Source organism: Leptonychotes weddellii, chromosome X (assembly GCF_054177405.1).
Source record: "Leptonychotes weddellii isolate Sample4059 chromosome X, ASM5417740v2, whole genome shotgun sequence".
NCBI classification, from domain to species: Eukaryota; Metazoa; Chordata; class Mammalia; order Carnivora; family Phocidae; genus Leptonychotes; species Leptonychotes weddellii.
Genome location: NC_138385.1, coordinates 9,878,622 through 9,900,770, shown reverse-complemented (window position 1 = coordinate 9,900,770; position 22,149 = coordinate 9,878,622). Strand labels below are relative to the sequence as shown.

General features: G+C 38.8%; 1 long non-coding RNA gene across 1 annotated transcript in view; it reads right to left on the bottom strand.

Annotated features, from left to right (window-relative positions):
• Window positions 1-16,527: 16,527 nt before the first annotated feature.
• Window positions 16,528-22,149, bottom strand: part of LOC145717769 (uncharacterized) — a 221,576-nt gene continuing 215,954 nt past the window's right edge. The window contains exon 3 of the long non-coding RNA XR_014141174.1: window positions 16,528-16,725. This is a non-coding gene — a long non-coding RNA (uncharacterized LOC145717769). The remainder of the gene's footprint in view (window positions 16,726-22,149) is intronic.

Sequence of the window (22,149 nt, the reverse complement as noted above, 5' to 3'; positions counted from 1 at the left end):
CAGTTTGTTACATGCTTACTCCTTCATGTAGGAATTAGAATTTATGATAAAATTAAACCAATTTGGCCATTCTTCTTTTTTTTTTTCCCCCAATTTGGCCATTCTTAATTGTCAGAGTTCATTGGTAGCTTTCAATGGTTGGGTACAGCAAATCTATGTTTCTTCTTGGTTCTATTCTGTAATAAAAGTAAATTTCATAACAAATTCTGCCAGTGAACAAACATTATTAGCAAGTGTGCACTCAGTCTTGGTGAAGTTCCAGCTCTCTGTTGTTTAAGCATTTTGACAAGAGCCTTGCATTAGTGGTTCACTCCAGGCAGTTGTTGTAATCCAGTGGTAGGATTCCTTTAATCTTTTGTTTGGATCTGGTGACAAGGTTTCTCCATTAAGGGGTGGGATATAAGGACAGAAAAAAATGGTAGGCATAGAGCACAATGCTGAAGGATACTAGGATGCTATACTCACCAGTAATTATACCCAGTTAGAGCAAGAATGGAGGTGGGATTATAATATTTCCAGCCAATCCACATATATTGACCATCACAAAAACCTATTTCTAATGCCCCTTAAGCTAATGAAAGAAGCCTCTTGTTTAAATTTTTAAAATGAGAGTTGGTCCTGATTTGGGTCTTTCAAAGCCAGCTACAGAATAGTGTACATCCTTGATTAGGGCATTTAGAATATTAAGTCCTCCTAAAGATATAGATTAAAACTAAGTCATACACATATGTCACACTGTTTGTGTTAAGTATTTTAATGTAAATTATAGACCACATAAAAACCATGCAGCACTACAGTTTTTCTTCCTCCTTATTATTGTATCCTCATTGATGAAGTTTCCCAGTTCTTCTGTTGTCCTGGGAAACCCCCACTCTCCACCCCACTTCTAAATAAAAACAGGTGAATATTCTGCTCCATGGAATTTACACCCATAATTACTACATGCTCCAAAGATAAGATAAAAAATATAAGTATTTAGGAGGACGGGTTCTGCCTAGATGAATTTTTCAGGCATTTGTAGAACTTCTCTTCTCTAAACATGTCCACTAACACATATTTTTACAGTAGAGAAAGGAAAGGCTCCCTAGGAATAAAATTCCCTTCTTAAAGAGAGGATAGATTAAAAATCATATTTAAGTCTTGTTTTAGTCCATTTGGATTACTAAAATAACAAAATACCACAGACTGGATGGCTTAAAGATAACAGAAATTTATTTCTCAGAAATGTGTTTCTCTTGGAGGCTGGAAGTCCAAGATCAGGGTGCCAGCATGATTCTTGTGAAGGGCTTCTTCTTATGGCAGGACTGCCAACTTCTCTCTATGTCCTCACATGTTGAAGGGGCTAAGGAGTTCTTTGGGGGTCCCTTTAAAATAACACTAATCTCATGTGTAAGGGCCCCACCCTCACGACCTAATCACCTCCCAAAGGCCTCACCTCCTAATACCCTTCCTTTGGGCATTAGGATTTCCCACAGGATTTTTGGGAGGGACAAAAACACTCAACTCACAGCAAGTCTGTGATATCATACTTGTATAACATATCTGATATCTTCATATTACTTCATAGCACTTTGGCCCAAGAATGGAGAAAAGAAGGTAGCATTGTTTTGATTGCATACACATTTCATATAAAAAGAATAGTTTATCAGAGTAAATTAAGTACAGCGGCTGACATCCAAATAAGGAAATGTTATAGATTGTGTTCTACGGAAACAGAATCTGAGATGGAGAGTTGGGTGCAGGTTTATTGTTGAGTGCCCTTGGGAGATTTACTTGCAAGGAAGTGAGGAAGGCAAGGTTGAACAAAGGGAGACGCTGACATATAAGATTATAACTGAGACTGCATGCAGCCTTAAGAGGAGTTTTGGAGCAAAGATGGTCCTTCAGAGTTGTCTCAAATTGAGGTAAGAGGCTGGAACTTTGCATCTCTTTCTGAGCCAGTCATTAGCCATAGGACAACCCCTGGGATGGAACATGAGCTTAGGTTGAAGCAATTCCTTTCAGGCAAGGAGAATGTCCAGTGAGGGACTAAGCTGTCAGCCATTAGCATTTGATAAGTCCACCTCCCTTCCCCCTTATAATATACCAGCCAAGATATAGGTGGAGCAAAACACTATCCACTGTCTACATTGCTCAGAACTATTTGTTCCTTATAGTAAGTTCATCCCACCTGGAACAGTTTGTACAGAAGTCTGGTTGGTCTCAGTTTTATTTCCTGGAGAACTTTTTAGGAACAGGATTAAAAGGACAAACAACAGCTCCGATGCTTGCTGCATTTGATCTTGAGACTACAGATGATGCATATAATCTTTTTTCTCAACCACATATTGTATATTCCTCTCACCCTCAGCTAGCACCTTTGTTGGCCTAAGTATCTTGCTGGGTGAAGCGATGCATATTCTCATCCCCGAGCCCCTGGTTACCAGGTTGGGAGATGTAGAGATCTGCCACTCAGATCCTGCCTCAATAAAGGACACATTGCCCAGACATGAGTAATGTGGTAAACCAACATTTTCTATTCTATTTCTATTAAGACTTGTTAGGCTTTTGGGTAGAAATCATCTGCTTCTACAGTGGTCCCAGCCAATGACAGAACAAGACTGTAGTATAAGAGGCTAGCTATTTCTGCCCCAAGTCAGACTCTTCTGAAGGTCAAACTTTGCTCTGGAGCAAAATGTTGTGCTGACAGCACTGTGTCAGGTCTGTATCATGGTCTGAGGGTTCCCTCTACCCAATCCTACTTCCTCCTTTTTCCTCCACAAGTGTTACTCCCCAATACATCTTTGGTACTCCTAACTATCTTGGCATCAGCTGCCTGGAGGACCCAACTAACACAACTGACATAGTGGTAACAGAAGTGGTCTAAGAAAGCAGGCAGTGAGATGTGGTTTGGGGACTGAATCAATGTATGGCTTGCAGTGAGGGCACCGCCCTGGGATGTGTTGGAGGATAATCTCTGCCACTAGTTGGGGACCAACTGCTAAAACTCACCAGTGGCAACTTGGGAGAATTTTTTAGTGGTATGAAATGCCATGGCAGTTGCAATGATCCAGGTATTTAAAATGTTTGAAGCAAAAATGTATAGAAGGACAAGGACATTTGCTGTTAAGATGTGCTGGTGCCCTAGAGAGGGATAATAAAAAGATAAGAGCAGTTAACTAACAGTGGGGAACTAAGTATGAAGATCAGAGGAGCTCTTTGGTAGCTTACAAAGAGGCCTTTATATTTTACAATGGGGGACAAGAAACTGAAAAGCAAACTGAGGACACAGTAGTGACAGGGCTTCTCCTTGGCACTACTGACATTTTGAGCTGAATAGTTCCTTGTTGTCCTAAATATTGTAGAACATTGAGTGGCACCTTAGTGCTTACCCACTAGATATCAGCAGTACCCCCACCCCATCATGACAATAAAAATTGACTCCAGAGGTTGACAGATATACCCTACAGGGTAAGATTGCCTCCCATTAAGAACTGCTGAGTCAGAGTCACAAAGCTTCAAAGATAATTGAATGTTCAATCTAGGTATACCTGTTATGCCAAGCCCAGGGACTTAATTAGGAAATTAGGAAAGCCTGGGACTCTGACACAAGATACGGGTACGTATGGTTATATATTCTAGATATTTTAGATCCCCAGACTCCACGGAAACTTCATAAACAGCAGAGGTGACCCATCATTCTCTATTAAGAGCTAGCACTTTTTGCCCAACCATTCCTGTTCCAGAAGACACCACAGAAGCCTTTCTACACAGAACAATAGGGATCCAATCAAAAATTGCCAAAATCATTTCTCCTGGCTACCAGGAGGATAAGTAGGTTTATGTCACAGAATAATCCATCTGGAGACATACTGAGCATGATATTATACCTCAAAGGAGTTATAAGAATTAGCCATCATGTACTAGTAGGAGTTGAGGGAATATTTACCTGTGTAACTAGATTTTGAGGGTGTCTGACCAAGGAGACTGGATCATAAGACTAGATAAGGAAGAGTTACCGACTTGGGAGCACTCTCCCAGAATACTGGATTTAATATTGCATCAAGAACTCCAGGGAATGGTGCAAACTTACTGCTAGGATGCATCCCAGAGGTTAGGAGAAAGCAATGTCCCATACTGAACAGTGTTGAAATGTCATGGTAAGCAGTGGACAAAAATTAATAGGCTTAAGAAAGTGGGAATGCAGGACTGGACAAAATGGGGCCAGACCCACCAGAGGATTGTATTCCACAGCAAGGCTAACAGGAATATGCTGGTACGAGGAGTAACAGCATGTCTCAGAAGTTCAGTGGTAGTTTTCCTCTGCAGGCTATGGCTGATGGTGGGAGAGGCTATCATAGAGCTTGTTGATAGTGATGGGGAAGATGGAGACATGAAGCAGTAGTGGTTAAATGAGGCTTAATATGAGGCTTAATAGCCAGAAGCCAGGGAGTCAAAATAGTTGTAATGACCAGCCAGGTCAGAGGGGCAGCCAAGGGGACTTGATCCCCAGAGAGTTATGGAAATGATTAATAGAACAGAGTGTTCCTAGGGACAGAATAGATGGGCCACCAATGAGAGCACTATTTCATACATATAATAAAAACAGCCAGAATTGATTAGCAGTAGACTAAGAATATCACCTCAATAAAAAGTCATGATACCTTGTGTACAGTTCTTGAACCAGAGCCAGATTTCAGACCCATTGACTGCAGAGATGGTGAGGTCTCTGGCAAGAAGAAACCTGCAATACTATGGCAAGCATGTACTGTGATGTTTCTTCTGGTTCTTTCTTTCTTTTTTTTTTTTTTTTAAAGATTTTATTTATTTATTTGACAAAGAAAGACACAGCGAGAGAGGGAACACAAACGGGGAGTGGGAGAGGGAGAAGCAGACTCCCTGCCGAGCAGGGAGCCCGATGCGGGACTCGATCCAGGGACTCCAGGATCATGACCTGAGCTGAAGGCAGTCGCTTAACCAACTGAGCCACCCAGGCACCCATCCTCTGGTTCTTTCTTAAAAGGACTTCTGGTCATTTACTCTAGTGATTTTATACTGGGAAAGAGGAAATAACCATACACTTGAAGGAATACTGGGCATAGTCTCTGATTTGACATCAATATCCAGAGATCCAAAACATCATCATGACCCCCTGTTAAAGAGGGGGCACATGAAGCCAGGTGATAAATAGAATACTGTTCAAAGGCTGGCTTACAGTGGGTCCAATAGGCCACAGACCCTTCCAGCGGTTATTTCTGCAGTCCCCAAAGATATACTTAGTAATGAGATACTTAGTATTGGAATAGCCCCCTATATTGGGTCACTAGTCTATGGGGTTAAAGATACAGTGGCCAAGGCCAAATGTAAGCCTCTGAAACTGCCTTATTTTCATCCAATGTAGTAGATAAAAAATAATATTACACCCCATGGTAAGGGATAGTAAAGATTAGTGCCACACTTAGAGATCTAAAAGACACAGGAGTGGGGCATCTGGCTGGTGCAGTTGGTTAAGCATCTGACTCTTGGTTTTGGCTCAGGTCATGATCTCAGGGTTGTGAGATTGAGCCCTGTGTTGGGCTCTGCACTCAGCAGGGAGTCTGCTTGAGATTCTCTCTCCCTCTCCTTCTGCCCTTCCTGCTCATGCTCTCTCTCTCTCTCAAATAAATAAATAAATCTTAAAAAAAAAAAAGACACAGGGGTAGTGGTATCTGTCATAGCTCCATTTAATTTGGCAGTATGGCCTGTAGAAATCACATAGATCCTGGACAATGACTGAAGATCACTGCAAATTCAAACCAAGTAATCTAGATTACAGCTATTGTGTCAGCCATGGTATCATTAGTATTCCAGAAGGGAAAAAATTCCAGATCACAGTTAGTTTGCATCAACATAGATGTGTCCTATGGCACAACAACTACACTTAGGACTACCACTTGGCTAAGTTTGTGTAGTCCATTGTCATTTATCATGATCCATCCAGTTTTTATAGGTGCTGTACTGGTGAATTAAATGAGGATATGATGGAGATGACTACCCCTGCTTTCTTTAAGTCTTTGAGGATGGCACCAATCTCTACTATTTCTCATGCAACACGAAGAATTGCTATTGACTTAACTATTTGGCAGATGTGTTGTGGTGATGGGGGACAATTAGCAATGAGTGATGTAGTTGTCAACCATCTGCAATTGATGTTCTCAGTAGTTGTAGGATACTCACATAATTAATTTTTTTATTTGCATATCATTGACATACAATGTTGCACAATTAGTTTCAGGTGTAAAAAATAGTGATTCAACTTCTCTATACATTATGCTATGCTCACCACAAGTATAGCTACAATCTGTCACCATATAATACTATTACAATATCACTGACTATATTTCCTATGCTGTGCCCTTTATTCCCATGATTTATTAATTCCATAACTGGAAGCCTGTCTCCCCCACTCCCCTTCACCCATTTTAACCATTCCTCCAACCCCCTTTCTTCTCGCAACGTGTAAGGACTCTAAAAGATCTGAGTGGAGCACCACAGTATCCACCAAAGTAACCAGCATAGTACGTCAATATACAGTACATCAGTGTGTGTGTTTGTGTGTGTGTGCAATTTTAAGAAGAGTTTTTCCTTCCATCTGTGTAATCAAGATGACATAGCTTTCTGTGTGGTTCTGAGTTTTTTTTTATTTTTAAAAGATTTTATTTATTAGGGGGGTGGAGGGATGGGTTAGCCTGGTGATGGGTATTAAAGAGGGCACGTATTGAATGGAGCACTGGGTGTTATACACAAACAATGAATCATGGAACACTACATCAAAAACTAATGATGTAATGTATGGCGATTAACATAACATAATAAAATAAAATTAAAAAAATAAAAATAAAGATTTTATTTATTTATTTGACAGAGAGACAGCGAGAGAGGGAACACAAGCAGGGGGAGTGGGAGAGGAAGAAGCAGGCTTCCTGCTGAGAAGGGAGCCTGATATGGGGCTCGATCCCAGGACCCTGAGATCATGACCCGAGCTGAAGACAGATGCCTAATTGTTCTTAATCTCAGGGGCCATTCCACAAGGAATTGGATACTGGCATTCCTACTTCATATCCCCGCTTACATTTTCACAACTCTAGTATCTAAGTCCCAAACTCTGATCTTGTCTTTGATCTTTGGTGTGGATTACTTGGCTAACTTATCTGTGTTATCTCCATTGATTTTGGCAACAATTCTATGGGATAGTTAGGGTATGAATTATTACCCTTATTCTGCAGATGGGGGAATAAGGACTGAGAAGCTAAATAATTTTCCCAGGTTAAGGCTCAAAGTTTGCTTTTAAGTCAATGTTCCAAAGTGTGGTTTGGAACATCTGCATGTGAATTGCCTGGGCTTTGTAGGAGCCAATGGCAGGCCACCCAAAAATGTGCCACTTTGGCATATTAATTATTTTAAATTGGAAGTTACTTAAGAAACACCCAGTGCAAGAAGAACATTCTGACTACCCCTATCCACTTTGTCTCCAGAAAGTGAGATGTAAATCTCCCATGTGAAATTTACCCTCCCTGTACCAGGAGGTAAAGAGACATCCTTATTGCCAGAGGTAGGAAATTTAGAGCCAAGAAGGCTGTATAAACAACCCATGTTACTTTTTACTAATTTACTACCCCAGGCCAAATTCTGCTTAGAATTCCTTACTGTTTGGAGCTCCTGAACATTCCTGTCAATTCCTTCAAGATTTATTATTTCTTTGTTTATAAAGTATAAAAACTGCTTGCCTTCGTCATTTCTTTGGGTCTCCATTTCATTATTGGGCCTCTGTGTGCATGTAAGTAAACTTTTTTTTTCCTCCTGTTAATCTGTCTCATGTCAATTTAATCCTTAGATCAGCTAGAAGACACTTAACGGGTAAAGAAAGTTTTTTCTTCTCCAACAGCTTCTTGTTAGACTGATAAAACTCAATACCCAAAAAACCAAATAATCTAATTAAAAAATGGGCAGAAGACATGAACAGACATTTGTCCAAAGAAGACATCCAGATGGCCAAAAGACACATGAAAAGATGCTCAACATCACTGATCATCAGGGAAATGCAATCAAAACTACAATGAGATATCACCTCACACCTGTCAGAATGGCTAAAATCAACAACACAAGAAACAACAGGTGTTGGTGAGGATGTGGAGAAAAAGGAACACTCATGCACTGTTGGTGGGAATGCAAACTGTTGCAGTCATTGTGGAAAACATGGAGCTTCCTCAAAAAATTAAAAATAGAACTATCCTACAATCCAGGAATCACACTACTAGGTATTTACCTCCAAAATACAAAAAGCACTAATTCAAAGGGATACATGCACTCCTATGTTTATTGCATCATTATTCACAATAGCCAAACTATGGAAGCAGTGCAAGTGTCCATCGATTGATGAATGGATAAAGATGGTATATATATACTACCTCTTCTTTGAAATGAAATGAAATCTTGCCATTTGCAACAACGTGGATAGAGCTAGGGAGTACAATGCTGAGCAAAATAAGTCAGTCAGAGAAAGACAAATACCATATGATCTCACTCATATATGGAATTTAAGAAACAAAATAATCAAAGGAAAAAAAGAGAGACAAACCAAGAAACATACTCTTAGCTATAGAGAACAAACTGATGGTTACCAGAGGGGAGGTGGGTGGGGGATGGGGGAAATAGGGGATGGGGATTAAGGAGTGCACTTATCATGATGAAAAAAAAAATCCAAGGCCTCACCTCCCATATGCTAACTCCATCATTTATGGACCAGAAAATCTGCATTATATAAAGCATTCTACTTATTCTTGTGGACATCAAAATTGGAGAACAACCCATTTTATATAGCCTAGCTACTCAAAATTTTTAGGTCGTGACTGATAGGATGTTGGAAATGCAGAATCTCAGGCCCCACCTCACAATTAATCAGATTTGCATTTTAACAAGATCTCCAGGTTATTTTTATGCAAATCAAAATTTGAGAACCATTGTTCTATGGCAGCTTAACTTTTGCTGGGCTCCACCTCCAGAGTTTCTGAATCAGTGAATCTGGAGAGGGGCTGGAGAATTTGCATTTCTAACAAGTTCCCAGATGATGCTGATGCTGTTGGGAGAGGGACCACATTTTAAAAAATACTGCTCTAAGATAGTGGTTTTCAAATATGACCATTCACTAGAATCAGGGAGTTTAAAAAAAAGACCTAGATGCCCAGGCCTCTCCCAACGAATCAGAATATCTAGAGATGGGGTCCAGGCAGCTGGAGCTTTAAAACCTCTTAGGTGATTACAATATGCAACGAGGTTGAAAACTCCTGCTTTATAATAAAGGAACCCAGAACTTCATTCTAAGAGCATGTGCACTTTACTATGGTATACTGCTTCTTTGCAAAACAAAGAATCTTGTGTGATCACCTCAGAGTGAAAAATATGAAGTCCATTTATTGGTTGGTGAGTACAGAATTCCTAAATGGAGGCTTTTTTATATTCTTTGACCAAAATTATTAGCTAGAAGGCTATCTTTCCAATAGATTGCTTTGTTTTCTCTTTCTGGTTCATTATTTGAACCCGTAACTTCCCATCTACTACTTGAATAAGCTGTCAGCTCAATACTTACTATTCCTTACTTTTTATTCTTGTATTTTCTATAACTTCATCTTCATTTCTCTTCAGCTTGTTTGATTGCTTAAGTGAGAGGGTGTAAGTATGTATTTAATATAATTCAGCTCCTGCCCTCTCACCCCTGGCAGCCTCATCATTCACTGTTAAATAAAATTCATATCCAAAAGCTCCATTCCAAATTATTTGAAGAATTTCAATTGGCAATTATCCTTAGAATTTTATTGAATCTGTCAGTGCACATATTCTATGTTGATCCATGAAAGTGTGTCTACACTTTCTCTGTAATCTTTTTATATTCTATTCTAGGGGTTCCTAAATAATTTTGTAGGAAAGAATGACTTTTCTCAGAAGCTATAAGATAACAAGAGAGTATGCCTGTGTGTGTTGGGGTGTGGAGATAGAGGAAGGGAGGGGTAGGGAGTGTATATTAGGAATCTGGATGCAGGAGGCAATAAGGGGACAGGTGGGGAGACAGCTGACTCCAGTCCCAGAGTGGGGTCAGGGAGGGGAAGCTGGTGCAGTTGCTCTCCAACTGCTAGGGATTCTTGAAAACCCAAGTGAGGAGATGTGGTGGCACCCCTGGTTTGGAGAGCTGCCAATGAGACTTTGAGATCTACTGGCATTCTAGTAGCTGGACGTCCTGACTCCCAGACACAAGTCTATGATTTTGTTTACTATGTGCACTGGAAGTCATCATGTAACTCCAAAGTCTGACTCCGTAGCTAGAAATCTGTGTGTGTGTTTGTGTGTGTGTGCGTGTGTGAGTGTGAAGCTGGAGAATTAACTTTCTTTTTTGAGACTTGGGAAGAATCTGAGTAGGTTATCATGAGATTCTTCCTGAGCATAATGGCCATCATGGCAGAGCTGCTTAGTTTTGATTTTCATTAAGATAGGAGGACTGTGTCAAATCCAGGCAACTGTACCTTCCTCAGTGTTTCAAGGGATCTGGAGAATTACAACATTATTGTCACTGCATAATCAATGCCACTATCTTTCCCAGCTATATTTTAAGAGATGACAGAGGATTCCGGGAATACTGCTTAATGTTAACGTGTTCTATATTCTGGCCAATATAAAAGAAAACAAAGACTAGATGTCTTTTTCTGTGCTCTCTGGTCTTTGCGTCTATGACTCCATTACTGGTGGCCACTGTGGTCCTTTCAGATAACACAAGATTGGATTAAAATGCAAGACTGGGCTCAGAATTAAAACCTCTTTGAATTACACTCTTTTATTTCAGGAGCATAATTACAAATATGATTATCTTGTAGTCAGTTTCTGGTTTAAATATGTGCCACATGAAAGCCAGATGTGTACTCTTGGGCAAAGATCTCAGGAGACTGATTTATTGTGGCAGCTCAAATGTTTACAGCTTGCGCTCTGTACTTGAGTGGATTTTCTTTGGAGAGAATTGACTCAATGCATTTGAATACACTTTTGTTTGTGATTGGTTATGTAGTAGGGAATTCAAGCTCAATTTGGATAAGAATCTTGCTCTTTGAATTAATTCTCTATTCTGCCATTCAACTACAACTTGCTTGCAATCCTCTGTATGCCCTCCCACTTACCTCTTTAATCATTCTTACTAATAAGTACTTAAAGGCTTTAGGGAAATATCAGATTTTTGTTGAGCTGTATTTGTAATTTTTCATTTTCCAGTTTCCTCAGCTGTAAAACAAGATTGGTGAAAATGCATGTATATCAATGTGGCTGATAAATGCTTTATAAATTGAGTTAAAAGCTAATGCAAAGTCTGAAAATAGCAATCCTTAGAAAATATTAAAATATGCTCACTACATTTTCTTTTCCCTATAATACCAAACTGTGATTTCCTGGAGAATAGGGTCCATGTTTTCTGTGTCTTTGGAACCCACAGGGGCACTGAATAAAACAATTTGCACAAAAGATCCTTTAGATAACAAATGGATGCATCTGTGCAACCTGACCTAAGTCGATCTGTTGGTCAAACAATTGTCAGGGTTTCTTGGTAGATCTGAGTAGCTTTAGAAAATTAGAGGTGCATGGGAGCTATATATCTCCTCCCCTCTAACCTTGCTACCGGGTGGTATGTTATAATGAAAGCAAGTCTCAGACCACATTCTGGTACATGTGCAAACGTTTATTAATGAGCAGGCCTAAACACAGTTGCACAATCTATTTCTGTAAGTAGTTCTTATTCTCTGTCCCCTTAGGGGCCCTAGGCACTTAGTCAAAGTACTTTGCATAAAAGATTCTCTCTGAGGCAAAGACAGGAGATTAGGAAGGCAGAGTCTGTTTCCATGTTCATAGGCTCAGGTGACAGAATTCCTCATTTAGAGTTCTAGATCTAGGGTGCTACTTTGAATGTGTAAAGTTGCTGGCTTTGACAGACTGTTCAATCTCCTTCAGGAAAAGCTTGAGGTCAACACTTTCTAGACAACCACATATCCTCATGCCAACTAGTCAAGCCTTTGGTGCAGATTTAGATAGCTGTATTCCAGAAAGTTGGTAGTAGCACCCTATGGCATGAGGACCTCTGAAATAGGGTCCCTCAGATCCTAACTAACCAACTCGGGAGTATGCATTCCTGATTAGGGCACTTCCAATGGTAACTATAGAACCTAGGATGTAGGAGAAAATTAATTTACACATGGTCTATGCTGAAATTCCTAAAATCAAATTACAAACAATATACAAATGTTTCTCTCCCTTCCCTTACCTCAAATATCCACCAAAATGACCCTTGGTTTAGGATGAGTGATTCTGATGGGCTCTGCCTTTATAATTTGGGGGGAGGAGTCTCAAAACATGTCTAAAGATGCCGGCCTGTACTTCCTTTTCTATCCGAATGTGGGTTATGTTTGAGATCACCTCTTAATGGCTCCTTTTGGAGGCAAAGAGTCTTGTTGGCTCTCATAAATTGCAGTTATGTTCCTCGGACATGTTGCATACCTAAAGCAAACTGCCCCAGTGATGCAGACCCACAAGACCAACAAGCCTGACAGAAAAAGTCCCATTATCTACAAGCAACAGTTTTGTGTTCTGATGCTATGTGTCTCCGACCAAGTTCTCCTGTGGCTCCAGAAATACAGATCAGAGATCTACAAACTATGGCCTTAAGGCCAAATCTGCCCCTATAGCTTTCATTCACTTTATTGGTAAAGAAAGTTTTATTGCAACATGGAACATAGCATATTGTCTTTTTCTGCTTTTACACTATGATGGCAGAGTTTAGTAGTTGAGACAGAGATGGTATATGGCCTGGAATGCCAAATATATTTATTATTTGGTTTTACCGAAAAAGTTTGCAGACTCCTGATGCAGAGTATAGTGGAGTAGTAAAAAGCATGCACTTGTGCTTCAGTTTCCTCATCTTTCAATGGGGATATAATCTGACCCATCTTATAGGGTATTGTGATAATTAAATTATTGAAGCACGTAAAACAATTGAAGCAGTGTCTGAAACAATGTGTTCAGTAAATGTCAGTTATTAGATGAGAGCACTTGAAAAAACTTCATGTTATATTCTTGGTGGACACTTCCTGAAAAACCCCTTATGTTTGCCTACTGGTTGTCTTTTATCTTCCTCTTCATTTCTCCAGAGAGTGAGCCTTGGTTCCACTCATGAAAACTTCCCACCATCTCCATCAGACATTGGATGTGTCATCCCCACCAACAGATCCATGAGTGCCCTTCGAAGTCTTTATGTTCCTCTTCCGAGACTGCACTGCAAAAGCATCTACTTTTATCCTGCCCTCTTCCTGATTTACTAGATTTTCCAGCTTTTATTGAGGTATAATTAACTAATAAAATTTTATATATTTAAGGGGTACAAGGGTAATGTTCTGATATGTGTATACACTGCAAAATGATTACCATAATCAAACTAATGAACATATCCATCACCTCACATAGTTAATGATTTTTTTGTAGCGAGAACACTTAAGTTCAACTCTCTTAACAGTGTTATATTAGTGAATGGATGTGCTGCCCATTCTGTCATGCCTGTAGAGAAGTGTTTCCAACATGGGAAAAAGATGGTTGTTAAAAAACTCTCTTGGCAAATTTTAAGTATACAATATAGTATTATTAACTATAGTTACAAATACATTAGATCTCCAGAACTCATCCACCTTATAACTGAAACTTTGTACCTTTTGTTCAACATCTCCCCCTTTCCCCTTCTCTCAGCCCCTGGCAACTACCATTCCACTCTCTGCTTCTATGAGTTTGATGTTTTTAGATTTCACATACAAGTGAGATCATGTGGTATTTGTTTTTATGAGTCTGGCTTATTTCACTTAGCATGATGTCCATTACTCTTTCCCTTCCTTTTGTCCCAACAGTGATTTTCAACCGTTCATGTTTTGATGGAATGGGTCAGTAACTCAGACACAGCTTTGACCTGTGGTAGATTTAGAAATGTGTTGGAAGTTGTGATTTTTCACATCAGTGTTTGGGGTCCAGACACAGTGTATGTGTGTGTGTGTGTGTGTGTGTGTGTGTGTGTACATAGGTGGGGGGAGAGGTTGGGGATGGGATTCAATGCCCCTAGTTGGGAGTGTGAAACTCCTCTTGATAGGGAATTCCAGGTTGTGGATGATGCAGATTTCTGGAGCTGGGGTTGGAGTGTGGTAATCAGACCAGAAATGATTGAAGACTTTCTCTAAGGACAATGGCTTCCACAGGTAAAAGGCCGGTGAATGAGCAGGGCGATGCTTCCAGTCTGCTTTATTCTGTGCATTAATAAGCTTGCGGGAGATTTGCTCAACTCTTCCCAAGTCATCAGACCTTGTTACAGTCCAGATCAGTGGCTGTAGCTCAGTGGGAAGCTTGCAATTTTAACAGTTTTTATTCCCTACTTTCAATTGGTGCTTGAAAAATATTTGTAGCTGAGGGAGATGTGCAATTTTATGAAGGCTTACAGGTTCTGTATACCAGCTCTGAAAAGAAGTGGTTAGTCAGGGAAAGGCAGGCACTGAGATGCAAAGCAGCCAAGGGGTGGGAGCTGAGATGTTGATATTTTTGTAGGAAAAGAGAGGTTTTTGAGGACCAGCCATATTTCAATGCATTGATAGATTTTATTTAAACAATATATGCTCTGCTGACCTATGAGCTGTCAGGGCTCCCATTCCCCTGTTTTAGAGCAGCCAAAGAGCTGCTGACTCAACTGAAAACAATGAACTGACCTATTTATTCCTTCATGTTGCCTATCCCCGCCCTGGCCTTATCAAAACAGAATTTCATTGCTAAAGATAATTAGCCTGTTCTCTCCAACCCTGTAGTGTATTCTTGGTGAAAAATCACTTGCCTCTAAATCTCAGCCCTTTTTTCTCCTTCTGGAGGCACTTCTCCCCAGTGAGGCCAGAGGAATTATGCTAAGAACAGTAGTAGCCTGAAAAGAAAGGGCTGTTAAAGCCTTTTTTTCAGGTATGACCAATGGGTTGCATCTGGTCAAGAATATACCCTCTGACCCAGGTGCAAAATTCCACCCTATGCAGCATTCCTAATCTTTGTCCAAGAAGTTAGCTGAAAAATAGAGAATGCTAATTTTAGGTGTTTAATCATTTTGGGGGATCCATGCATTTATAACTAGCACACAGAAAGGAAAGTCTAGGCACTTTAAGGAGGATGCTTATTTATTTCATTTTATATTCCGCACACCTTAGCTTCTGATTCTGATTGCATTTTCATGGGACTTGGAAGTGGATGTTGTTTTCCCAGCTGCACAGTCTGGTACTCCTAAGATGCACACTTAAGCCTCTTTTGGCAGCTTCTCTACCTCAGTACAGTTTGCCCATATTTATGACTGCTTTTCTTTCCCTTATGCTCCTTACCTTGCCACTAAATTGTGCATGTGGGTGAGAAGATCCATGCTTGAAATGATAAATAATGGGGGATTTATTTTTTAGCTGAAAGATCATTCTCAGATAAATCTTTGTTTCTTTATCATCGCCATGTTGATTAATTAACTGTAGTGATCCATTTTCTCACTTATTTTTATTTTATTGCAAAAACAATATAACAGTGCTGACACATTTTGAAAATTAAAAAAACCCACTCTCAATCCCATTATCCACAACAACTTCTTTTTTCTTTTTTGCATATTCTCCTCCAAGTAATGCCCACAAGCATATATCTTTTTAGATTGTTGTAATAAGCATTGTGTGCATACAACTGTGTATTCTGCTTTTTATACTATATATTATGTTTTAAACATTTTGGCAAATTGCTAGGTATATTTAACAACTGTAAGAATTTCATGCAATAAAAGGCATACAATATACTTGGCTGCTCCCTTTTGATTAATAAAATCTTTTCTGCTCTTTTTTTCTCCTCCTCTTTCCTCCTTTTCCTCCTTCTACTTCCCCTCTTCCTCCTTATCATCTTCTTCCCCCTAGTTCTTTTCCTTCTCCACCTCCTCCTGCATATCCTTTCTGCTCCTCCTTGCTATTATAGGTAAAAGGAAAAACATCTTTGCATATGCATATATATATTTCTAGCAAGTCTCTTTTGCAGAGAACAAAGCTATCTTTTTTTTCCCTTAGAGATGAATGCACTATGAGAGATTACTATAAGAGAAAAAGAAACTTGAATCTTATAACAGCCACCTAGGTACAAAAACAATAGGAGTGCATAAAAAATTAACTTCAGAAATTCTGAAGTAAATAATGGAATATAGTTATTGAATTATTTGACATTTTAAGAGTTTCTTTAAAATAGTCCATGATAAATGTAACATCACTACTGACACAAACTGTATTTGAAACACATTCACCCTCCAATGTATATGAGCAGTATCTAAGTGTTGGCCTATCTAAAATACTCTTATAAAATACAGTTTTTAAAAAATATAAAAACCTACTTTTAAAATATCATTAATATCAAAAGAACATGCTGTAAAATGAATGCAAAGTTTATTGAAAGATGCATGAAACATATTTTATTTTATATGTTGTAAACAGAAGCATAATCAGGTTTTAAGATGTAATCTTCCATTTCAGAAGAAGTTCCTGGTTTCTCTGTTTCAGCCTTTTAGCTTTGGATTTTGAAATCTTCTTTGTAGTTTCTTCTGATACTTTTCACCAACCCTTCAGGGAAGCTCCGCACAAAGTATGTGGATGGAATGAGCATTGGCTACATGCAATGTTGAGGGAAAGAGAAAGAAAAACAAAAACAATTCCCAAACAACTCTTTCTATTAAAGTTTCAGAAAAAGCTTCAAATGTTCCCAAAAAGGATTAAACTTGCCCCTGATGATTTTCTTGTTTCTTCTTCCTTTTCAAAATGGACTCACAGGTTTCATAGCAAATGGCTTCTTCATTAATAATACTCTCCCCAATTCCTTGTCTGTCATTAAACTCATCAGAGTTTCTCTCATAATCATCATGTCATATGTTCCTGTCTGTGTTACAACTTCAAAATTGATTTAAAAATGACACCTTCTCCACTTACAACATCCAACATCTACAGACTCTATACCAAAACCTTGCCTTAGGATGGCCGAAAGCTCCAAAGGGGTGGTAGAGTGGCGATTGCTAGGGCTATTTTTCTTCACATTAGGCTTCTTCTGTTCTCAATATATTTAACCCCATTCACTGAATTTTAAAATAGTGAAGATTTTTAAAATACATTTAGCCTGACAAGTGTTGGGGAACTCTATTGTTAGTATCCCCAACTCTTAAATCATTATCATCATCTTTCTTATTTTTGACAGCATCATCCTCACAGTGAAAGAATGAACACATTTGTGAACCATTTGTGAACCATTTAATGGATTTTTTTTTGGCTCTCCAGTGGTTTAGAATTTATAATACTTATGTGAAAAGGAGTTCTGGATGTATCATATTAACATATGCTTGAATTTCTTTCTCTTTTAAAAGTTCTATTCTCTGCATTTCCAGTCATAGTTTAGAGTTTGCTGTCAGATTAACCGAATCTAATTCCTTATCTGTCTAGTTCTTCAGGTTAAATCCACAGACTTATCAGGAAGCAAAGTATCCTTGGATTTTGTATTCTCTTGAAAATCTGCCTCAAAAACACCTGAAAATTTTAGGTCTGAGTGAGGTTTAAGAGCAATAGAGTATTTTCCTCTAAAGTCTGAGTAATTTTGAATGTCTTTTCTAATGAAAACAATAGAGCCATCATTCGTTTTCTGCAAATAATGTGTGACTTCAACTCTGATTTCAAAATTTGTCCTAATCAAAAAAATCATCTAGCATTTTCTTTGCATGGTCTTTACTAACCTGCAGCCCATTTTGCTGGGCATTTGCAAAACCTGTTGTCTCCAAGTCAAATAGTGATTGCACTGCTATGGACAAGTCTTTCTGGCTATCATGCCAAATGACACCTCACTCCTGGAATGCTATTTAATGGGCAATGTTGGAGGGAATTTTTGAAGTGCATTGCAATCATCTTCCCATAGTTGATTTTTTTTTTTTTTTGGCTCAGTGTAGAGGCTTGCCATTTGCTCAAGGTGTAGCAGCCTTGAAGTAGTAGCCTGAGTCGAGGCACTGAACATAGGCCTGGTTCTGAGAAAAGTGTGGGGCAGGCCTCAGCGAGGAGGCAAAGGAGCACTAAAGAAAGGCATTAAGAAGCAGCTGCCCAAGGCCCTGGAGCTCATCTGGAACCCCAGAGTGGCCCAAGGGGAAGCCAAAGTAGAGAGACTTGCTTTAATTAAGGTGTAATTTAATTAACTGACACTCCTTTCTTGGTCCTTTGCCCCCTGGTGCCAGGTCCTGGCCAAATACTTCACTACAGTCCCCCTTGCCACATGCTTCCCTGAGGCCCGAGGGAATGAGTGAAGGGGCTGAAGGAGAAAGCCTTCTCATTATGACCTCCCTCTTCAGTATTCTCCTTTTGCCTACACCTGCCCTCTAGGCTTCCTACCACTTAGAAGGTCATTTAATACATACAAGGGATCAAGTTAGCTTTTCCTAATGCTTGTATTTCTAAACATGAATGCAGGTGCTCAGAGAGGCCTTCCCTGACCAATAAAAACTAAAATAAGCGTCTCTGTTCCGCTGATAATTCAAGTGTTTTCCGACTCAGTATAGCATAGGAGCTTGGGCTCTGCAGTCAAACTGCCTGGGTTTGATTCACAGTTGCTCCATTTATAAGCTATTTGACCTTCAATGAGTTGCTTAACATAGATGTGTACTAGTTTTTTCCTGTGCAAAATGGTGGTCTATCTTTTACAACAGTTTCTGGCACAAACCTGCTCAGTAAATGTTGGTTGTTAGACTAATACTCTCACTGCAGGTTGTATGTACACATTTATGGGCCATTGACTTGTTCGATGTTTCTATCCCCCACCACGGAATGGGAACTGTGTGTTTTGTTTGTCAATGCATGCCCCTCACATAGCACAGTACCTGTCACAGGGACTAAAAAACATTTGATGAATTAATCGCTCTTACAGTGTTTCAAAGTTGAACAAATTCATTTCCACTGCAGCATAATAACTCCATTTAATTATTTACTTTTATGTGCCTTAATTATTTATAGTCAAATTCTTTTCTTTTTCAAATGTGTTTGTTCTACAAATGATATCCTAGCCATTATATAAACCACTTTTGTGTAAGCCTATATACAGACCCACACATGCATGCACACACATATAATATATAGTATACATAAATACTATTTAACCAACAACAATACAATGAAACAAATAGGCCCCCCATCTAATTTAAGAATTAAAAAATTACCAGTGCATTTGAAGCCTCTTGCATGTCTGTTCCCAATCTCATATGCCCCCAACACCCACCCTGGTATACTATTCTGAATTACATATTAATTATATTTTTACATCACTTGACAGTTACACCACAAATGTCTGTATCCCATTCCTTTCTTCCTCGAACACTGTTTGGGTTTTTGGTTTATGCTTTCATTTTGGCTTATAAGCCAATACATATGAGTTAGTTCCCTAACATCCTCTAAAGGTGAACAATGGCTGTTTAAAAATACCACTATGAAGCCATGGATTTAAATATATTTTATGTGTTTTAATCCATCAAAATTATTATACTTATTGATGTACACATTTGTCTATCTTTGGTCAGTAGAAGCCTCTTTAAGTTGGCATCTGGGTTTTTTGGGCACAGCCTCAGTTGTCTTTGACAACTTCTTTGATTTTGGGTATAAGATGCCCCCTAACTTTCTTAGCTAAATATAGCATAATATGCACATTTTTCACCTTACATGAAATAATATAATTTATTCAAACAGTATCCCATTGATGGACATTTGGGTTGTGCCCAGCCTTTTGCTATTATAAATAACACTGCAATGAACAGCCTTGTATATATCTTTTCATATATTCACCAATGTGTCTTTTCTAAAAGTATGATCTCGTGGTCACAGAGTATATTCATACACAATTTTAGGAACAATCTCTTAAAAACAGGCCATCTAGTACATTGTAAGCCATTTATAATCTGGCTGGCTATACTGTTAAAATTGGCTTTCTCATGATAGATGACCAGTCCCACTCTTAGTCCTAGTAAAAATGGAGAAAACAGGTTAATTGGTCTTTCTTGATAGTCAGTAGGATTTGACTGATGTTGTGTACAAGGTTTGCTCATTTGCTTTGTTTATTCAAGATTCTTTCCATCTGGGCTAATGGAGTTGACCTTGAGGCTGAAGCATGCCTTTAATACTGCTGGGGAACTTGAGTGAAAGGGCATATGGAAATCTGTTACCAGATAATCTATATACCCTGCACAGGGTATGGTTTTTTGAGGGATAATCAAGCCCCACAGCCAGCATGTAAATAAAATTTTAAAAAATAGCTCTTCTTAAGCACTTCAGAAATGAACCCTACTTGTTTCCTCTCACCTCACTTCCCTTGCTTCTACTCTTTTCAACTCCCCCAATGGATGGCACTTGATATTCCCACTTCTTCCTCACTCATTCACTCAACAAATTTTTATTGAATTAATTTCTATGTATTTCCATGGTAGGGTATTATTTTCACTCAGAGTCCATGTTATTTTTTGCAGAAAATTCTTACATTTTTATCTTGATCAAAGTTCACTTTGGACACAGAATGTTTGTCACTGCATTGTTAAGGCAGCTCCCCCACCCCTCCATAATACAGACAGCAAGATCAAAAGCTACATGCAAAAGACTGAAACTGGACCACTTTCTTACAACATACACAAAAACAAACTCAAAATGGATTAAAGACCTATATGTGAGACCTGAAACCATAAAATTACTAGGAGAAAACATAGGCAGTAATTTGTCTTTGGCCATAGCAACATTTTTCTAGATATGTCTCCTCAGGCAAAGGAAACGAAAGCAAAAATAAACTGTTGAGACTACATTAAAATAAAAAGATTCTGCACAATGAAGGAAACCATCAACAAAATGACAAGGCAACCTATTGAATGGAAAAAGAGACTGCAAATGATATATCGATAAGGGGTTAATATCCAAAATATATAAAGAACTTATACAACTCAACACCAAAAAAAACCCCCAAGCAATCTGATTAATAAATGGGCAGAGGACATGAACAGACATTTTTCCAAAGGAGACATACAGATGGCCAATAGATACATGAGAAGGTGCTCAATATCACTAATCATCAGGGAAAATGCAAATCAAAACCACAATGAGATATCACCTCACACCCATCAGAATGACTTGAATCAAAAAGACAAGAAATAACAAGTGCTGGTGAGGGTGTGGAGAAAAAGGAACACTTGTGCACTGTTGGTGGGAATGCAAATTGATGTAGCCACTGTGGAAAACAGTATGGAAGTTTCTCAAAAAATTTAAAATAGAATTACCATATGATCCAGTAATTCCACTACTGAGTATTGACCCAAAGAAAACAAAAATATGAACTTGAAAAGATATGTGCACTCCTATGATTATTGAAGCATTATTTACAATAGCCCAGATATGGAAGCAGCCCAACTGTATATCAATAGATGAATGGATAAAGAAGAGATGGTATATAAATACAATGGAATATTACTCAGCCATTAAAAAGAATGGAATCTTGCTGTTTGCAACATCATGGATGGACCTACAGGGTATAATGCTAAGTGAAATAAGCCAGTCAGAGAGACAAATACCACATGATTTCACTCATATGTGGAATTTAAGAAACAAAACAAATGAAAAAGAGACAAACAGAAAAACAGACTCTTAAATACAGAAAATAAATTGGTGATTGCCATGGGGAGGTAGGTAGGGGGAGGGATGAAATAGATACAGAAGATTAAGCAGACACTTACCATGATGAGCACTGAGTAATGTACTTTTAAAAAATGCAGTCTACAAACAATCCTAAAATTTGTATGGAATCAGAATAGACCCCGAATCACCAAGGAAATGTTGAAAAAGAAAAACAAAGCTAGGGGCAGCACGTTGCCCGATATCAAGCTATATTACAAAGCTGTGATCACCAAGACAGCATGGTACTGGCACAAAAACAGACATATAGACCAATGAAACAGAACAGAGAACCCAGATATGGACCCTCAACTTTATGGTCAAATAATCTTTGACAAAGCAGGAAAAAACATGCAATGGAAAAAAGATA